This window comes from Camellia sinensis, chromosome 10, assembly GCF_055761805.1.
Source record: "Camellia sinensis isolate YWXY chromosome 10, ASM5576180v1, whole genome shotgun sequence".
Lineage (NCBI taxonomy): Eukaryota > Viridiplantae > Streptophyta > Magnoliopsida > Ericales > Theaceae > Camellia > Camellia sinensis.
Window position 1 is genome coordinate 26,139,133 of NC_138970.1, and position 22,368 is coordinate 26,161,500.

The following is a 22,368-nucleotide window of genomic DNA, read 5'->3' on the forward strand; positions in this document are numbered from 1 at the left end:
TTTTATTTATTTATTTTTATTTTTTTTTTGGGTAATAAAAATAATAATAATAATAATAAAAAATAAAAATAAAAATTAATGGCGAAAGCATGTGCCTTGGTGGGTTGGAAAGTGGGTAAAGTGGGTTTGTATAAAATAAAATAAATAAAGGTAAAGTGGGTAAAGTAGGGTTTGTATAAAATAATAATAAAATAAATGTGTGGAGAAGGTTGGATTGTTGTTCAGATACATTGAATTTGGATCAATGAAGTCATCGGAGTGCAGGGACAAGCAAATCATGGAACTTTCTGGATCCAAAGACAAAGCCTCCTTCAACTTCTTTAACCTCGACGAAGAAAGCGATGAAGAATTTGATCCCCATCCCAGCTATGGTTTTCGTCTTGTTCCTCCCCTGGCTGCTTCTCACTCTCGCCCTTCCCTTGTCAGAAATTCCAGTTCTATGAACTACATTGATTCTGTTACATGTGGTGGATGGGCTCAGTGCAAGACTCTCTCAACTAGAGTAAAACACACCAGCTTGAGAATGCTGTTGACGATCTGAGGCGATTTAAGGCAGAAGAGACAACTTCAGCGACTCCGACGACTAGCCGTTGTTGATTCGCGTGACGGCGGAGTCATAGTGGTTAAACTCAGATCCGAAGTCGGAGATCAAAGACTACAGATCTAAGATTGAGAACAAGCATTCGTCGATCTGTGATGGCATTCTTAAGCTCCATAGATTTGAGAGAGCTACGATCAGTAGGAATGGAGCTCCGATGTGTTTGGGTCTGAGAGGAGCTACTCGTTACACTGAAGAGAAGCACCGAAGGTGAGTGGCAGCTTGGGCCGCGACGCCTACTGTAACAAGCCCGCGGGGGGGACCTCGCTACAGCTCGGACTCGACTTTTGTTGTCACGGTTCTAAATCTGAACCAAAGAGTCCAAATCCGGCAAATCGTTTTAGGAAAACTGATTTTTGAAAGAAGTGCCAAACATGGACTGCTTTGCCAGATACAGAGTCGCCACCTAAATATTTTATTTTGGGAAATTTAGGAAACCCTGACTCGGTGCCAAAAGGCCACGTGTCCGTCATCACCAAAGTTGCCTCGGCTCGGGAACTTGGGTACGATTGGGGAAGGTCACTTCGTGAGCACCCCCGCTCGCCCGGTCATAGACCGGCCTCTACTAACCATGATATCAATTTTTGAAAACATTGTGAGTTCTTAATCCGGTTATTAGCCTAGGTTACTATGTGATGCTCACAGCATATAAGTATAGACCGGGTCGTCCGAATCGGAACAAAACATTTCATGTTTGCTTTTTGAAAATGGTTTGCTACCCGAAGGTAGGTTTGAAACATTTGATGATTTATTCCAATTCAGATAACCCAACCTTCACCCACAGGCATTCAGGCAGTTATATCAGATAAGCACATAGCCTCATGGTGAGCATGCTATTCATGGCAACACTCACACGCATGCAAGGATGCTAAAGCATAAAGCTTACCGAGTACTCCAAGCCAAAAACAGAAACTACATTAGAAATCATGCATGATCCTAAGTATACAAAAAAATGCTTAATGCAACACATGCAAAATGCAACTATAGTAGGCTCGGCTATTCTAAGATGGTATATGAAATGCTACAACTAACATGTATTCAACTTGGAATTGAAAGTACAATGCAGTTAGTATGATGCGCCGAGCCCGATGCATGCAATACAGATGAATGAATGCAAAACATGCTGTCATACTGTATGCTAATTTAAACATGCCCTAGTCTAACCATAAAAAGCGGATAAATAAAAGGGAGAAAGACGTGGGGTTGGAAGACATACATCACACTCACCCACACTTATTACAGTTGTGCCCTCACTCAGAGGGTCCGAATAAATAATACAGTCCAAATATTACAGTCCAAAATAAAAGAATATTACAGTCCAAAATATTACAGAATTCTAATTAATTAATGAATTAACTAGAAAGCAAATAAACTGGCGTGCAAGCCAGGGACTGCCTTGCTTCTGGTGGATGATGCATGTCCGGACTGTCTTGCGCGGAAATCCACCGGAATGCCCCAATTAGCCTCTGTTTACACCTGTTATTCTTGAAAAGCGTGCCAAGTCCCGGAAAGTTGCTGATTCCTCGTTTTGCTGCAACAGAGAGCAGGAAAGGGGCATAGCAATGTATTTGCACAAATATATGCATGTCTCGATCCTCGTGCCACCAATCACGCATACCGAGGCATGATGGTCGAGGAGTCGAAATGCACAATTCGATATAGGATGAATGCACATGAAACTACAGCTAAAACCTAACTCCATCATGGATAATCCGGAGTGTCGGTGACTGGGGAATTGAGACACATTCCGTCACTCGGAGTACGAAATGTACCTCGTTTCCCGTGCCCGGGCTAACTCCTATTCCGGACATGATGCAATATGCATGATATGCATGAAATGCAACTAATATACAATCCTAACATACACAATGCTATGAAAGTGAAATGCCTCGAAATGCGTGTACCCGGGCACGCAAACCGAGAAAATGACAGAATGCAATGAAAATGAGGTGCCTTGAAATGCATGCACGCGGGCACGCAAACCGAGGCAATGGTAAAATGCTGTGTAAATGAAGTGTCTCAAAATGCGTGCACACGGGCACGCAAACCGAGGCAATACTATGTGTATCGAAATACGTGCACGCGGGCACGCAAGCCGAGGCAATGATATGTGTCTCGAAATACGTGCACGCAGGCACGCAAATCGAGGCAATGATATGTGTCTCGAAATACGTGCACGCAGGCACGCAAATCGAGGCAATGATATGTGTCTCGAAATACGTGCACGTGGGCACGCAAACCGAGACAATGCTATGTGTCTCGAAATACGTGCACACGGGCACGCAAATCGAGGCAATGACAGAATATGATGAAAATGAGATGCCTCGAAATACGTGCACATGGGCACGCAAACCGAGACAATGCATACGCAATGCAAATGACATGGAAAATGACAAATGGACTTATACTAACATGAGAGAGCCTCAGCCGCACTCACATAAGATGCCGATGGCAGAAAATGAAGTGCCTCGAAATGCGTGCACACGGGCACGCAAACCGAGGCAATGCATACGCAATGCAAATGACATGGAAAATGACAAATGGACTTATACTAACATGAGAGAGCCTCAGCCACACTCACATAAGATGCCGATGGCAGAAAATGAAGTGCCTCGAAATGCGTGCACACGGGCACGCAAACCGAGGCAATGGTGAAATGTGATGCAACATGGCAAAAATGATATGCAAGCATGCTAATGGAATTTCAGCAACAAAACAAGGGGAAAACAGCCCCGGGATGAGGCGAAATGATATGAAATGCAAGGAAATGTCCCGAAATGCAACATTAAGCACCCGAAATGGCCTATAGCCATGCTAAATATGCACAACATGGACATGCAATGCAAAGACAGAAACTAGACAGCCCCAAGATAAGCACTTTTCCAGTTATAAACATGGCCAAAGAAGCAAATATAGGTATGGCAAAAATAGCATACAAGAATAGGGGCCAAGATAGGGGTAATGAAGCAAGTAGTATAAGCTAAACCCAAACTGAAAAATTTCCTTCTACAACACTGAAGAGGGACCAAAAATATGAATATTTACAGTATATGACAAGCCTCAAATCAATATACAAATATGCTAAAAATGCTATGCAAAATGAAGCTCAAAAGTGGCTATAACATGAAGTATGCAAAATATTCACCAAACAGAAAAAAAGTGTTAATGAAACATGAATTATAGGCCAAAATAAGGCTACTTTAAGTTCGGACCAAGGTCCAAAAACAGAAGCAAAGAGGGCTACCAATTTACACAAAAATGGGGCCAAATAAGGGATATAACTACAAGTGACACATGGAGGCACCAAATGGTGAGGCGCCCTTCAACAATGTTGAAGAAGGGCCCAAAATAAGCACATTCACAGATTACAACATGCTCAAAAACAGATTACATATAGGCTAAAAATAGCATGCAAAATGTTGACATACAAGAGGGTCAATGAAGCAAGTGCATCATGGAGGGCTCAAACAGGGTTGAGCCCTTAATGAAAAGTGAAAATGAGCTCAAAAGAGGGCCACTTTCAGTTATGGCCGGAGCTCAACACAAAAAGCATGCATGGCTTACATATTGATCAAGAAAAAGGGTCAAAAGGGTCAAAGTATTACTTACCCTTGAAGATCAACACTTTTGTTGCTTCTTAGATGGATTTGCAGCTTCTTTAGCCTTCAAGAATCCTTCCTTGTTGCTGGAAATGAGATGGTGGTGGTAGAGCTTGGTGGTGTAGAAGGAATGATGGTTAGGGACTTAGGGTTTTTCAAGAATTGAGAAGGAAGAAGATGGAGTTGGCTATGGAAGCTTGAAGATGAAAGTTTCTAACCCTTGTCAAGAAGGACCTCAGCTGGTTATATGGACAAGAAGATGGGTGTAAAGGTGGGGCCAAAAGGAGGCAATCTTTCCCCACAAAATATCCCCGAATTGGGATATTTTCTGGGGGGAAACAGCTGGACAGCTGTAAAGCACACACAGTGAGGAAGCAGGCCGGCCCATTGCTTTGGCTGCAGGTGGCTGGCCCGCCACCCCCCCTAGCCGGCCGGCTAGGGGTCAAAAGGTTCAATCAAATTTGGTGGCCGGCCACCACATGGTGATGTTCCCCTAGGTCTCCTCATCACAACCATGTGGTGCAAAGTCCAAGAAAATGGGTCCAAGGGGTTCAACATTGGCTCGGAAAGAGGGGTTCAAAAGGGTCAATCAACATTAATGGCCGGCCACCACTTTTTAGTGGCCTCCCATGTGTGTACATCACAAATATGTGGTTGAAAGTTCGAGAAAATGGGCCCAAGGTGTTCAACATTGCAGTTAAAGAGGAGGGGCAAAAATGGAAAGAAAAATTAGTAGTCGGCCATGGGTTTTTAGGAGCCTCCCAGGTGTGTAGATCACAGATATGTGGTTGAAAGTTGACAACACTAACCCTAGGGTATTCAACATTAGCCCGGAAGTGCGAAAAACGGGCGTCGGGAGGCTCCGGAGGAGAGATAACTGGTTGCTGCAACAATTGCTGGCCTCCCACCCTTCAGTGACCTTCCTGGTGATAAAACAGAGGTACCTGCCAAAAATGAACGAAAACCGATGCAAAACGAATGTTCGGGGGCCAAAACACACAGTTCGGGGCCCCGGAAACTGCCCGTTAAACACCGAAAGTGGCGTTCGGCCACGAAGTGGGTTTCTCAGACCCCAGTGTCCCTCAAAAGGGAGAAAATAAGATGTAAGCCAAAAATCAGAGCAAACGGAGATGGTTAGGCGGTCCCGAACCGAGGCACACGGCCTGACGGCTCCCAAAACCGAGAACCGGACTCCGAAATGGGCAAAATGGCCTACGGCCACCAAATGTAGCCTGCAGACATTGAGAGATGGTCTACAGGACCTCTTCCTTCCCTCAGGAAAAGAAACAGAGAAAACCGAGTCTGGTTCGCAAACCGAGACAAGGCACAGAAAAGGGTTCGGGAGTCCGGAGGCAGGGCTCACGGCCGCAACTCCGAAACCTCTGAACAAGCACATTATGCAACATCACCAAGTGCTCAATCGGTGACGTCTGAGTCTTAAGGTCGGTCAAAAATGGGGTGTCTACAGTTGCCCCTCTTTGACAGAACTCGGAAGTCACAAGTGACGGGAGTGAATGTCAAAGCCCAGAGACGACCCATTTTTGACAAGGCCGAAGACTTAGACAAACATACAAGATAAACAGAAATGTGCCCGCAGGCATGCCCGCAGGCAGGGGGGGCAAGATGCAAAATGATATGCGAGAAGATTTTGAAGATTGGACTTATACGCTACGCGAAGCCGATTTTGACTCATGATTATGCAAAGAGGGCTGTAATGAAGCAATTATGCGAAATAAATGCAACATTTTAAGCGAATGCTAGGCAAGCAAGTAAACTCGAGCCAAACTACACCTCGTGCAGAAAGGATGTAAGAAAATTATGGAATTCTCACTGCAAATACAGTGTGCATGTGCGATAGATACACAGAGCAAACATGTGATTGATACACAAAAAGGTGAACACAGAGTGTGATAGATGCACTAAGTGAATAAGTATGATAGATACACAAAGCGAGAGTGTGTGATTGATACACAAAAAGGTGAGCACAAAGTGTGGTAGATGCACTAAGTGAGCAAAGCGAGTGTGTGATAGATACACTGTTTGGGCAAAGTGTAAGTGATATACAAAGGGGTGAAGTGAACAAAGTGTAATGGATACACTAAAGGTGAACACAAAGTGTGACAGATGCACTATGTGAACAGAGTATGATTGATATACTGAATGTGAACACGTAGTGTGATAAATGCACTTAGTGAACAAGTATGATAGATATACTGAAAATTAACACAAAGTGTGATAGATGCACTATGTGAACAGAGTATGATTGATATACTAAAGATTAACACAAAGTGTGATAGATGCACTATGTGAACAGAGTATGATTGATATACTAAAGATTAACACAAAGTCCTAACACGTTTCACGTGAAAGGTGGTGTAACCAGCAGGCATACCTAACTGTATTTCATACGAAGAGAGGGAAGGTTTTAACCGAGGAGAATAACAATGGTGTAACCAACAGGCGTATCTCAACGTATTTCATACGGAGAGAGGGAAGGTTTTAACCGAGGAGAATAACAATGGTGTAACCAACAGGCGTATCTCAACGTATTTCATACGGAGAGAGGGAAGGTTTTAACCGAGGAGAATAACAATGGTGTAACCAACAGGCGTATCTCAACGTATTTCATACGGAGAGAGGGAAGGTTTTAACCGAGGAGAATAACAATGGTGTAACCAACAGGCGTATCTCAACGTATTTCATACGGAGAGAGGGAAGGTTTTAACCGAGGAGAATAACAATGGTGTAACCAACAGGCGTATCTCAACGTATTTCATACGGAGAGAGGGAAGGTTTTAACCGAGGAGAATAACAATGGTGTAACCAACAGGCGTATCTCAACGTATTTCATACGGAGAGAGGGAAGGTTTTAACCGAGAAAAACAACGGTGTAAAGAGTATGATTGATATACTAAATGAATGAAGTGTGATTGATACACTAAATGAATGATCTCAAACGGAACTTCTTTGAATGAACCGTACATACAATATCGTGTATGAATGAGAAAGAAACTTGATAGGTACAATGCAATACAATGCATGATGCTTAAGAAAAGCAATAAACAAGCGTGGCGGCGCTTTTAGAAAGCACCTCATGGGGTGAGTGGCGATGAACCGCTCTACTCTGACGGGGATCCCCCCTTCGTGCTCTTTGAACACTTACCTTCAACTTACAGCACAAAGGCTCTGAAATACTGATAAGGGTTCTTCATGTAGAACACTTTGGATGTTGCCTTTCTTCCTGATCATATTCGCAACTTTCCCTATTCTCCAACGGGGTGACAGACTAGGTTGGTTCAGTATCCAGAATTGAGGTACATACACGCTATCTCAACCTATGGGGCTTCCATACGGATTTCAAGCCGAGGACACGCCTCTGGGTATTTAAACCAGACTTTAGTCTCGAAAATCCCGAACCTTTGCGTTCTAGGCATCGGCCATTCGAACTCTAGTTTCCACCGTCGCAGTTGGTCTCCTAGGAACTCATTGCGAACATGGTACTCAGGGAGAGCACTTCTGATTACCATTTTGGCTTGAAGCAGACTTGATCTTGAGCTTGAGGTAGAGGCACACTCATACTTCGGAGCCTTGGCAAGACTTGAAGAGGCACACACGGGATGTAGTCTCGGAACTTACTGAAGTTGAAACAAACTCAGATACCCGACATTTCCTCTTTTGCTTTTGCTTTGCAGTCTGGAACCCATATAGCTTCAAATAGGTCCTAGTTCTACTGTTCTCGCATGACCTGGGTTGAACCCTGCGGTTTTTATGAAAGAACGAATCTTGTTTTTGCACAGATGTGGAGAACGGCACGGCGCTCGGAGCGCAAAACAATTTTATTCTTGAATTGATAAATGAGTTCTCGATCGGGTATTGAGCCTACGACTGAACACAGCGAAACGACTCAACAAAGAAATAAAAGGCACACAACCTAGACACATCGAGTAACACTCGAAACGACTCAAAACAAGAATCGAGATAAAACAAAAAGACACGACACTCAGACGTGCACAGGGAGCCTGTTTCACCGGGTAGTGTTTCCCACCCTTTCTCATTTGTAGTTCTCACATCGCTCGGCCCTCAAGCTCTGTTTTTCTGAAAAAGCCCTTTTCTCACTTTTTCTCTCAACGCACGTCTCTCTATTCTTCAATCTCTCATTTTTCATCCCTCCCCTGGGTGGTTGATGGACGAACAGCAAATTGTGGGCTCACGTCCCTAGCATTCTGCTAGATTCTCTTTCTTCTGCTCACAACAGTGAGTTCCTCCTATGGAAAGGTTGCGCTACAACTGGGTGTGTAGCAAATCTTCAGCTAACATCGGTTGATGATGCTCTGCTGGGGAGTTTGGACGTGATCAGATGTGTCCAGACAAGAGAGTGGAATATCTTGCCCCATTCTAGTTCGTGCTTCGCACTTTGCTTGATACCTCGTTGCTTGGAGGATGTGAGAGCTTTCTGCCCTTAGTTGTGCCCTTTTCTGGCAGGTAGAGTGCCCTTCTTGGCAAGTATGTTGACAATGGGAAAGACAGGAAGCCTGACTCAACTATGCCCTTAGTTCATCATTTTGACCATTTTTTGTTTTAGTTTTCTCCTAAAAAAAATTTTGACCAAAATGAGAGTTAGATTAACATGCTTGTTCAATTTTCTGATTTAAAATCATGCAAGTTAGGCAGTGAGCACTGAGAGTTTTCCTCTTTTGGGTCCAAGAAAAGGTCCAGTTTTGAAAATGGAATACTTTTCGAGAAGATTAGTCAACCTCAGTAAAAAATTCTCAAAAACTATTTCGCAAACGGCCACTGCTGAACGAGCATGGGACCTACTCTTGAGATGCGCAACCTCGGATCCATGGCAATGGGAAATTGCCCCTTGTCTGAAGGACACTGCATGGCAACGGAATGTTGCCCCTTGTTTGAAATGACACTGCGGCGTTCTGAATGGCAACGGAAAGTTGCCCCTTGTTTGGATAGCACCGCAACACATTGAATGGCAACGGAAAGTTGCCCCTTGTTTGAATGACACCGCGGTGCATTGAATGGCAACGGAAAGTTGCCCCTTGTTTGGATGGCACCGCAGCGCATTGTAGGCAGAGCGACGAATACAACCAAATTCTCAGATACAGAGAAATCGAAGATGATCAAAACCATTACATGGGCACAGTCAATTTGAAGTATTTTACGGCTGGACTTCAGAATGAAGTTGCCTACGTATCCCAAAGATGGGAATCAAGCCTCACGTAGTTCGGGGTTAAGGTACACTCGGGTATTAACCTCTCCTTTTTAGGCTCTAACTTTTGCCAAGGCGCCTGTTGCAGGTTTTCGACCTTGCGAGCTTTGTTTTTCTTTTCTTTTCAATTCTTTTCATTTCTCTTTTTTTTTTGATTTTTTTTTCGTTCTTTTCTTTGCATCTTTCTTTTTTGTTCTTTTTTTTTCTTTTTGCATTTTTTGCTTCTTCTTTTTTTTGTATTTTTCTCTTGCTCTAACTTTTGCCTGGGTCGCCCTTCCGGGTTTTCGGCCCAGCGAGCCTCTTAAGGGTGAAAGCGTAACGAGTCCATGCCAAATGGTTTTGAGATCTTGGAGTCATCTGAATCCAGGAGAATGGCTGCTGCTTTGCTTTGTAAGCTTCTTCTGATGAGATCTGATCTTCTTGACCTGACTTTGGTGCCTCTTGTTCGAGGGCTGCTTCAAATCTAGCCACATAGGCCTCACATCGTAGTTGACCGTCGAACCTTCTGATTTCAAGTTCAAGGTTTGGAAGCGAAGGGGTTGAGTCTCGAGGCTGAGAGCGATCCTAGGCTGCACAATCTCAAGAGCGATTCCACACAGGTCTTCGCAAGACCGCGCAAAACATTTTGTTTTTTGAAAATTTTTAAGAAAGCGACAAATCGCTCGCGCTGAAGATAGTGTAGAACCAATCTGGATCAAGCCAGGGTCTTTCTCAGTACTCACGCTAACAAGCATGATTTCATTCATTAAGGGTTTAGCATGCCTCTCTTTCTCTCAAATGATCAAAGTTTTGCAAAACCCGAGGAATTACTTCCTCTTTGTTTTCACCGCAGTGTTCAAAAAGTTTTGAAAAACTTAGGTTAAATGCAATGATTTTGGGGTGCAGAAGAGAGCAAGTGGAACGTACTGCCGTTTCATTCAAATTCCGTCACAACTAGCACACGGCAGAAGCGAACACAGAAGTGCAAAAATTACTGTTGTTTCATTCAAATCTGTTGGTGTTACTGGCTCCCTGGCAGAAACAGACTCAAAACAAAACGAAAAAGACAGACACAAAACAAAATGGTGACGCCTGAGGTAACACCCCCGGGATCACCCGACTTCCTATACAACAGGACTGACTCAATATAACGAGACAGACCCAAAGCAAAAGAGATTGACTTAAAACAAAAAGACAGACTCAAAACAAAACAACAAAACTGGCCCAATACCCAAGTCAGAGAGCACAAAAAACTGGTATTTGCATATTGCTCAGAACAGTGCATGCCATTCCCACGTCTGAAGTAAATTGAGCGCTGCCCGCAGGTGGTTCATCCCTTGATCACATTATCCCCCATAAGTTCACTGATCAAATGCCGATAGACTTTGTAGGACCTGGTACGGGGATGACCCCGTTGTCGATCAGATCTTGTATTTCGTGGCGGAGACGAAAGCACGTGTCAGTGTCATGGCCAGCTCGCTGATGGAAGGCACAGTAGTCGGCTGGGTTGTGCGAGAGAGGGAGGTCCTTTGGTAATGGTTGCGGCTTCAGGGGCTTCAAATCCCCCTCTCTAATCAAGATCCTAAAGGCCGCTGATAGAGACATATATAATGGTGCGAACACCCTCTGGCCTCGAGGTGGGTATTTTGAGGTTTGTGGATTTTTGCTGGACGCGCCAGCAGGGGGATTAGCAGGTGCTGTCTTAGTTTGCTGATCTTTTCCAAGTGCAGAATTATAGTCGAAAGGAACGTTTCTGATACAACGACCCTTCTCCCGGCTTGCCCCTTGATTCAAACTGCCCCCAACTTGAGTGGCGAAAATGTCGTCCACAGTTTTTGCAAAGACTGCGAACACTTGCTCTTTGTTCAGTCCCTCGGCTTTCAAAGCCTCAACAGCCAACAGAAGATGTTTATGAGGATCCATGTCCACCCCTACCTCGTTCCTTCCACTCGCCTCCACTTTGCCAAGGGATTGGCTTTCCTCAAATGCTGCCCGTCCCAACATCGGGGAGTCTTTTGACATGAAGTTCCCGGTATGTGGTGTGGTCGATGATGGAGCCGACGTCCCGGAGGCCAAACCTATCACAGTTCTCTGAAGATCTTCCGAACCCTGTGCCATCACGGGTCTGCTGATGATATGACTGGTGACTGTTGGATCAGATGAACAAAATGAACCCTAACTGGCCCTCCTTTGCCTTACCTCAGCGAAAAAACACTGATTTGCCCTTGAACTGAATTTCCGACCTGACAAAGTCTATCGACACGGATCCAATGTACCCGGGGGATATCGGAGCCTTCTGAAGCTATAGTTCCAAGACTACCCTAGCAAAAGGGAAAACAGACAGCATCTCAGCCTGATTCCATCTGAACAGATACGAGCATAGTTGAATGAGTGTGCCCTCTACTGAATTCTGCCCCAAAATTCGGCTTCAAAATCTGAGTCTGATACCCGCAGGTAAACCTGACTCCCAAATACTGATAGTAATGCCCGCAGGCTTGATGCCAAAATTCGCAAACTGGTGCCCGCAGGCCTGACGCCCAAACTCATACACTGATACATGCATTCCTGTAGAGACGCACTCTAAAGCACATAACAGATAAGTGAGAGCCAAAACACCCCTATGTTGGGGTAAGGTTTCCCTGTCCTATTGTGTCAGGAGCTAGGGTTTCACTACGCACACAGCGGTTTCAAACAACCTATAAACGGGTAAGCAACCTGTCCTAATTTGGAATGGTCACTATGGATCCGAATATGCACTAGGTCGAATGGTCAAAGAGGGTGCCCCGGTAAAATCGGGGTTTGTGTTCCCATACTGGCAGAGCCCACAACCGGTCAGCCTTATGGTCATGCCTTGACAAGACAAGCCTCTGGCAAACCGTTCAGGAATAGCAGATGGCAAACACGGTGTCCTAGGCGCACCAATGCAAATGCAATGCAAAGAAACACACAAGTGTAGTCAAAAACAGATATCAAGAGTTCGAGTCAAGTTCTCTAAGTCCCCAGCGGAGTCGCCAGAAACTGTAACAAGCCCGCGGGGGGGACCTCGCTACAGCTCGGACTCGACTTTTGCGTCACGGTTCTAAATCTGAACCAAAGAGTCCAAATCCGGCAAATCGTTTTAGGAAAACTGATTTTTGAAAGAAGTGCCAAACATGGACTGCTTTGCCAGATACAGAGTCGCCACCTAAATATTTTATTTTGGGAAATTTAGGAAACCCTGACTCGGTGCCAAAAGGCCACGTGTCCGTCATCACCAAAGTTGCCTCGGCTCGGGAACTTGGGTACGATTGGGGAAGGTCACTTCGTGAGCACCCCCGCTCGCCCGGTCATAGACCGGCCTCTACTAACCATGATATCAATTTTTGAAAACATTGTGAGTTCTTAATCCGGTTATTAGCCTAGGTTACTATGTGATGCTCACAGCATATAAGTATAGACCGGGTCGTCCGAATCGGAACAAAACATTTCATGTTTGCTTTTTGAAAATGGTTTGCTACCCGAAGGTAGGTTTGAAACATTTGATGATTTATTCCAATTCAGATAACCCAACCTTCACCCACAGGCATTCAGGCAGTTATATCAGATAAGCACATAGCCTCATGGTGAGCATGCTATTCATGGCAACACTCACACGCATGCAAGGATGCTAAAGCATAAAGCTTACCGAGTACTCCAAGCCAAAAACAGAAACTACATTAGAAATCATGCATGATCCTAAGTATACAAAAAAATGCTTAATGCAACACATGCAAAATGCAACTATAGTAGGCTCGGCTATTCTAAGATGGTATATGAAATGCTACAACTAACATGTATTCAACTTGGAATTGAAAGTACAATGCAGTTAGTATGATGCGCCGAGCCCGATGCATGCAATACAGATGAATGAATGCAAAACATGCTGTCATACTGTATGCTAATTTAAACATGCCCTAGTCTAACCATAAAAAGCGGATAAATAAAAGGGAGAAAGACGTGGGGTTGGAAGACATACATCACACTCACCCACACTTATTACAGTTGTGCCCTCACTCAGAGGGTCCGAATAAATAATACAGTCCAAATATTACAGTCCAAAATAAAAGAATATTACAGTCCAAAATATTACAGAATTCTAATTAATTAATGAATTAACTAGAAAGCAAATAAACTGGCGTGCAAGCCAAGGACTGCCTTGCTTCTGGTGGATGATGCATGTCCGGACTGTCTTGCGCGGAAATCCACCGGAATGCCCCAATTAGCCTCTGTTTACACCTGTTATTCTTGAAAAGCGTGCCAAGTCCCGGAAAGTTGCTGATTCCTCGTTTTGCTGCAACAGAGAGCAGGAAAGGGGCATAGCAATGTATTTGCACAAATATATGCATGTCTCGATCCTCGTGCCACCAATCACGCATACCGAGGCATGATGGTCGAGGAGTCGAAATGCACAATTCGATATAGGATGAATGCACATGAAACTACAGCTAAAACCTAACTCCATCATGGATAATCCGGAGTGTCGGTGACTGGGGAATTGAGACACATTCCGTCACTCGGAGTACGAAATGTACCTCGTTTCCCGTGCCCGGGCTAACTCCTATTCCGGACATGATGCAATATGCATGATATGCATGAAATGCAACTAATATACAATCCTAACATACACAATGCTATGAAAGTGAAATGCCTCGAAATGCGTGTACCCGGGCACGCAAACCGAGAAAATGACAGAATGCAATGAAAATGAGGTGCCTTGAAATGCATGCACGCGGGCACGCAAACCGAGGCAATGGTAAAATGCTGTGTAAATGAAGTGTCTCAAAATGCGTGCACACGGGCACGCAAACCGAGGCAATACTATGTGTATCGAAATACGTGCACGCGGGCACGCAAGCCGAGGCAATGATATGTGTCTCGAAATACGTGCACGCAGGCACGCAAATCGAGGCAATGATATGTGTCTCGAAATACGTGCACGCGGGCACGCAAACCGAGACAATGCTATGTGTCTCGAAATACGTGCACACGGGCACGCAAATCGAGGCAATGACAGAATATGATGAAAATGAGATGCCTCGAAATACGTGCACATGGGCACGCAAACCGAGGCAATGCATACGCAATGCAAATGACATGGAAAATGACAAATGGACTTATACTAACATGAGAGAGCCTCAGCCGCACTCACATAAGATGCCGATGGCAGAAAATGAAGTGCCTCGAAATGCGTGCACACGGGCACGCAAACCGAGGCAATGCATACGCAATGCAAATGACATGGAAAATGACAAATGGACTTATACTAACATGAGAGAGCCTCAGCCACACTCACATAAGATGCCGATGGCAGAAAATGAAGTGCCTCGAAATGCGTGCACACGGGCACGCAAACCGAGGCAATGGTGAAATGTGATGCAACATGGCAAAAATGATATGCAAGCATGCTAATGGAATTTCAGCAACAAAACAAGGGGAAAACAGCCCCGGGATGAGGCGAAATGATATGAAATGCAAGGAAATGTCCCGAAATGCAACATTAAGCACCCGAAATGGCCTATAGCCATGCTAAATATGCACAACATGGACATGCAATGCAAAGACAGAAACTAGACAGCCCCAAGATAAGCACTTTTCCAGTTATAAACATGGCCAAAGAAGCAAATATAGGTATGGCAAAAATAGCATACAAGAATAGGGGCCAAGATAGGGGTAATGAAGCAAGTAGTATAAGCTAAACCCAAACTGAAAAATTTCCTTCTACAACACTGAAGAGGGACCAAAAATATGAATATTTACAGTATATGACAAGCCTCAAATCAATATACAAATATGCTAAAAATGCTATGCAAAATGAAGCTCAAAAGTGGCTATAACATGAAGTATGCAAAATATTCACCAAACAGAAAAAAAGTGTTAATGAAACATGAATTATAGGCCAAAATAAGGCTACTTTAAGTTCGGACCAAGGTCCAAAAACAGAAGCAAAGAGGGCTACCAATTTACACAAAAATGGGGCCAAATAAGGGATATAACTACAAGTGACACATGGAGGCACCAAATGGTGAGGCGCCCTTCAACAATGTTGAAGAAGGGCCCAAAATAAGCACATTCACAGATTACAACATGCTCAAAAACAGATTACATATAGGCTAAAAATAGCATGCAAAATGTTGACATACAAGAGGGTCAATGAAGCAAGTGCATCATGGAGGGCTCAAACAGGGTTGAGCCCTTAATGAAAAGTGAAAATGAGCTCAAAAGAGGGCCACTTTCAGTTATGGCCGGAGCTCAACACAAAAAGCATGCATGGCTTACATATTGATCAAGAAAAAGGGTCAAAAGGGTCAAAGTATTACTTACCCTTGAAGATCAACACTTTTGTTGCTTCTTAGATGGATTTGCAGCTTCTTTAGCCTTCAAGAATCCTTCCTTGTTGCTGGAAATGAGATGGTGGTGGTAGAGCTTGGTGGTGTAGAAGGAATGATGGTTAGGGACTTAGGGTTTTTCAAGAATTGAGAAGGAAGAAGATGGAGTTGGCTATGGAAGCTTGAAGATGAAAGTTTCTAACCCTTGTCAAGAAGGACCTCAGCTGGTTATATGGACAAGAAGATGGGTGTAAAGGTGGGGCCAAAAGGAGGCAATCTTTCCCCACAAAATATCCCCGAATTGGGATATTTTCTGGGGGGAAACAGCTGGACAGCTGTAAAGCACACACAGTGAGGAAGCAGGCCGGCCCATTGCTTTGGCTGCAGGTGGCTGGCCCGCCACCCCCCCTAGCCGGCCGGCTAGGGGTCAAAAGGTTCAATCAAATTTGGTGGCCGGCCACCACATGGTGATGTTCCCCTAGGTCTCCTCATCACAACCATGTGGTGCAAAGTCCAAGAAAATGGGTCCAAGGGGTTCAACATTGGCTCGGAAAGAGGGGTTCAAAAGGGTCAATCAACATTAATGGCCGGCCACCACTTTTTAGTGGCCTCCCATGTGTGTACATCACAAATATGTGGTTGAAAGTTCGAGAAAATGGGCCCAAGGTGTTCAACATTGCAGTTAAAGAGGAGGGGCAAAAATGGAAAGAAAAATTAGTAGTCGGCCATGGGTTTTTAGGAGCCTCCCAGGTGTGTAGATCACAGATATGTGGTTGAAAGTTGACAACACTAACCCTAGGGTATTCAACATTAGCCCGGAAGTGCGAAAAACGGGCGTCGGGAGGCTCCGGAGGAGAGATAACTGGTTGCTGCAACAATTGCTGGCCTCCCACCCTTCAGTGACCTTCCTGGTGATAAAACAGAGGTACCTGCCAAAAATGAACGAAAACCGATGCAAAACGAATGTTCGGGGGCCAAAACACGCAGTTCGGGGCCCCGGAAACTGCCCGTTAAACACCGAAAGTGGCGTTCGGCCACGAAGTGGGTTTCTCAGACCCCAGTGTCCCTCAAAAGGGAGAAAATAAGATGTAAGCCAAAAATCAGAGCAAACGGAGATGGTTAGGCGGTCCCGAACCGAGGCACACGGCCTGACGGCTCCCAAAACCGAGAACCGGACTCCGAAATGGGCGAAATGGGCAAAATGGCCTACGGCCACCAAATGTAGCCTGCAGACATTGAGAGATGGTCTACAGGACCTCTTCCTTCCCTCAGGAAAAGAAACAGAGAAAACCGAGTCTGGTTCGCAAACCGAGACAAGGCACAGAAAAGGGTTCGGGAGTCCGGAGGCAGGGCTCACGGCCGCAACTCCGAAACCTCTGAACAAGCACATTATGCAACATCACCAAGTGCTCAATCGGTGACGTCTGAGTCTTAAGGTCGGTCAAAAATGGGGTGTCTACACCTACGACTGTCGAAGCTGCAACAAGTTGATGGTTGGGTCTTCGGCGGTGTTGCTTGAAGCCGCGATGGAGGTCTATGCAAACGGCGGCACTGCTGGCTTGTTGAAGAAGAAGGATGGCCTCTCGATCTAGAGAGAGAGTAGGCTGAGAAATGGGTGTGGCGGCTGTGTAAGAGGTTCTGGCGGAGAGAGAGCTTCCTGAGGTTGGAAAGGTGGGCAATCCGGAGGTCCAAGGTGGAGAGTCGATTGGCGGTGAGGTCAGACTCGGTGGAAGCTCGACTGAGTCGAGATCGTGTAGCTGGAAGCTTGTGAGATCGAGGACTGTAGCCGATGATGATTCATTGTCCTCGTCCACCATTGTTGCAAAAGGTGTCTTCCAAGGTTTTTTAGCTATGAAGATTCGGAGGGTTGCATCAATCCATTCTCTTTGACAGAGGATAGGAACTTGTGTAAATTGAACTGACCGAGCAAAGTTGCAAACCAGTATTCAGCAGCAGCAGGAGGAAGGACATGCAGAGTGATCAAGGTATGTGTAGAAAATTCAAGCGGAATAGGTTGAGGTCCGGCGGGCGGCTAAGATGATGTTGCCGCCCGCCGGGGAAGCGAAAATAGTAGGTTCTAAACCTACTCTGATACCATGTAGAAATTTAATGTATAAAGAGAAATGATTGTATTATTGATTGTTATATTGATATATTACAATGATTCCTATATATAGAAGAGAGGATGTGGGAAGAGAATAGGTGAGTGTGTAGTAGGTATGGAGTAGGTGAGGAGTAGGTGGAGAGTAGGTGAAGTAGGTGAGTGTGTAGTAGGTGGTAGTGGTAGTGGTAGGTGTGTAGTAGGTGAATTTTAACACTCTTTATCTTCCCTCTTCTCTCTATCCCTCTTCCCTCATTTTCAGCTTTTTTTTGTATGTTTTTTCGAAAGAAACAGTTTGGAACCGTTGCGTAACGGTGCGTTACGGCTGTTACGGCACCGTTACGACCGCTACGGCCGACACACCTGTGAATCTCAATCACACTACAAAAGCAGCCGTAACGGGTGGCGGTAACCGCCAAAACCGTTACGTAATGGCGTTACGTAACGGTTGCGGCCGCTTTTTAAAACCTTGATCCCAAGCCTTGCCAAGAACAAATTTTCTCCTAAATACTCTCAACATCTTCGCTTTTCTCCTTAAAATTTGTAGCATTCCTTTCTAGCCATAAAACCCAAAGAACCGCATGATATAACACGCCTCCAAAGATCCTGAGCTTCGACATTTGAACCAAATCCTGTAAAATCAATGCTTAACATAGTCTCATAAGCAGGTGGAAAAACCCAATCCTGCTCCACCAAATGAAAAACTCTCCACCATAAAGATACAACCAAAGGACAATACAAAAATAAATTATCCATACTTTCATCGGTCCCCTTACACATAACACACCATTTTGGGAAGAAGTACCAACTCGGCCTACTTAGCAGAGAACATAATTCCTTGAATGTTCAAAGAAGAGCAAGGCTAGACTTAAGTTCGTCTTAAATTACAAGATTTAGATGTAGATGGTGGTATTAGATATATAATGCATAGTTGCACAAAGCGGGAGCGGGAGCAGGGGTACATGGCCACTTAGAGGAGTCGTAAATTAGGAGTGCTTATGTATTATTTTTATTAATTATATTTTTAATTTATCTATATAAATTTTTTTATTTTTAATTGACATACGTGTACATATTTTTTCAATAAATAAATTGACATACATACATATATATATATACATATATATGTTATAAATGAAAAAAGATGAGTTTAAAAAAAACCAAGGAATAATAAATTTTGTTAAAATATATATATATATATATATAAATAAAATTATAAAAATTATTATAGATACAAAATAAATTATATTATATATGATAAAATAAGTTATTTTTATTTTAGACATTTATATTATACAATTTTTTTTGGATGAACAATATTATATATTATTATATTAATGTAATTTATATCGTATAATATAAACTTAATTAAAAATATTAGAAAAGAGAACAGAGAGAGAAGAGAAGACAAAAAGAAAAAAGAAAGAAGAAGAGAGAAGTCAACAAAAGGAGAGAGAGAGAGAGAGAGGAGAGGAGGAAGAGGGAGATCGAGAGACGAGAGGAGAAGAAGAGAGAGATTGAGAGAGAAGACAAAGAAGGAGATCGAGCAACGAGCGACAATTGAAGCAGTCGAAGCAGCGACCGAAGCAGTCGAAGTTGGTGACCGATGTCTTCATCCTTTCGAATGGCAACTAGGTTCTCTCTTGCTCTCTACTCTTTCATTTCTTTTGTCATTTGTAAAGAGTTGTGTCCAAGAGAGAAGAGTTGAATCCGACGAGAGAGAAGAGCCGTGTCCGAGAGAGAACGGAGTTGTTTGATTTTCACAGACATTTTCATCTCATACCGAAACGAGATTTTCTCTCTTAAGAATCGCGTTTCTTACACGATTCTGATTCGGGAACGCAAAATCGCATTTCTTCCAGAAAATCGTCACCTACTATAACGATTCCTACTACTAAGATATAATGACTGCTATGACAACTTGGCCTACATCAAAAGGACCTACAACTACAGAAAATGCAGAAATAAAGAGTACTATGATCTGAGTGGACACAGGGTTGACAACAAAAAGAACAGCTAAAGACAAACTATTATTGGCAATGGAAGATTATGCTCACAAAAATCATTACAACACCATGTTGGACAATCTTTTCATCTTCCATCTCTTCCACTCGAAAAGAATAAAGAAAGGCTTAATTGAGTGCTTCTGTCTCACCCTTTTGCATTTCGGAGAGCCAATTTTGCGTAGACCTGGGTTACCACGAGCCTAGTAGTAGAATTCAGTTTGATGGCGTTAAAAGGAAGTTCATTCTCAATTCTTGTTGCAGCCATGGGCACTGCTCATGGAATTACAAATAATTCATAATAAACAGAAGAGAAGATCTATACATGCAAAACAATATGATCTCTGACTGACTGGAAGCTGCTGTGCGATATATATGCAGACTATCATTTAACAGGATGTTTATATGATTGTGTAAGAGAGAATGGAAGAAGTTTCTTGGTTGGCTGTTGGGAAAAGCATTTCTGAGCTGTCCAAAAATCCCACTGAACTGACAAAATAAAACTTTCCATCAAAATTAATCAATTAGATTATTTGCTGAAATCTGCAAGGTAATATAGGTCATGTCAATGTTAACAACCAGCAACTTTGTGGATCTGTTAATAAGGAGAATAAGTTTAGAGAATAAAGTGCATTAACGACATTATGTGGATGCTTGGAAGTACGTGAAATAACCTGCTGAAAAAACATGAAAATGGATATGGTATTGTGCCAGATGCACGTGGTTGGACTCACCCAATAAGCATTTCCGACAAACAGATTAGTGTTATCACAATCCAAAAAGATCCAGAAGTTGCTGAGGTATTTCTTCTCTATCGCTATGTTACAAGCATATCTTAATATAAATGAACTACCATGTTAGACTTCCTAGCTCCTAATGTAGAAACTTTATTCTACCTTAAAATATAAATGAAGGAAAATTGGATACCTTTACCACACATTGTAACAAATTAGGGGACATCTTGACTCAAATCCAACATGAACTACATGCCAAAGTCCAAATATAATATTGGTGGCCAACACCAAGCAACCTAGTCTACTGCACTATTTTAGATAATTCAATCCACATAAACTTAGTTTTGAGAGACCAAGACCAAGTACACGATAGGCCCAAAAGAATGAGGAGAGGGGGTGTTTTTATAAGAGGTACATAAGTAAACACCTCTCTTGCACTCATCGCAAGAGAGTCCCAAGGCTCAAGGGCAAGAACACTAAATATTTACCTTCACATGCTACAAGTGATGCTCCACATTTTTATTTTTTATTTTTATTTTTTTGGATTGGCATTGGGGTGTCCGAATCAAAACCCAACTAATCCCTAGGGGTGCACAAGCTCTCGGCAAGGAATTTCCCACAAGTGCACCATGGTTTATTCAAGAGTTATCCCCCAATCTGATGATCCAAGAGAATTGTTAACACCTAAGAGATTTCGATCCCTGAACCTTAAAATAAGCACACCCTAGGACCCAAGGCCTTGTCACCTATGAAGTACAGGTACGGGTAATGGTAATGGTACGATACGAGGCACGTCAATACAATAAAATTCAAAAAAAAATAGGGTACAGGTATAGCTTGGGCTTGGTATGCTTGTAAAAAAAAATTATTTTTAATTTAGATAATGAAAAAATTAATAAAATAGTTTAATTTGTTAGGGTCTAACCTACAATTAAAATTTAGTGTCAAAAGTAAAGGTATCAATCAAAATTTTAAAATCATGCAAAGCATAAAACAAAAAATGAAAAGAAAGTCTAGTGAAAGGAGTTTTATCTCTGTAATAAAAGAAAAAAATTATTACAACTAAGGTACAATACGGTTTAGGTATATACTAAGTACGTCTAGGTACGCCAAAAATTGAAAAGAAAAAATTTGGGTACGTGTTTCGTGTATTCAGTACGTATGCAGAAATACTATACGAGGAACCATACGATGGTAAATACGCGGTACGGGTACGGCATGTTTTTCCAAGTACTCATACTTCATAGCTTGCCACCAAGCCAACCCCTCGGGGTTTACAAGTGATGCTCCACATCAACCAAGCACACACCTTTACATCTATATAATACTTCAACTATTATTAATCATCTAGAATTCAATAAATAGAGACAACATTTTCACTTAGGGGAGCCGATCAATTCTTGGCTTGGTTGGGGCTAGGGCTGTAAATCAAGCTTTGATGCATGCAAACAGCTTCAGATCACTTCATTGGGAACCCTTATGAGTTTGATTCATGCATGTTTATTGGTCAAGCTTGAACTTCATTCCAAGCTTGGGTAGATAGAGATCGGCTCATAAAAGTTGATTAAGGCCTCGTTTGGGAACATACTATTTTAACTTTTTGACTAAAATATGAGGTAAAAAAAATTAATATGTTTGAAATGACTTTTTGGGTTTTTACAAAAAGATGTGCAAAAACTAAAGAGAAAAGGGAATCTTTGACTTTTTTATATAGATTATAGACTTTTTGATTTTTTTAATAATTTTTTTACTTTTAGGCTAAAACAAACACTTGTCAAATGAGGCCTAA

The 22,368-nt window shown here is 43.1% G+C and overlaps 1 long non-coding RNA gene across 1 annotated transcript; it reads right to left on the reverse strand.

Moving 5' to 3' along the window:
- LOC145801035 (uncharacterized) lies at nucleotides 1-19,276 on the reverse strand. Its single transcript, XR_014341854.1, has 2 exons — nucleotides 17,204-19,276; nucleotides 1-834 (listed from the first exon to the last, which is right to left on the reverse strand). It is a non-coding gene; the product is annotated as an uncharacterized LOC145801035 (long non-coding RNA).
- Nucleotides 19,277-22,368: the final 3,092 nt, after the last annotated feature.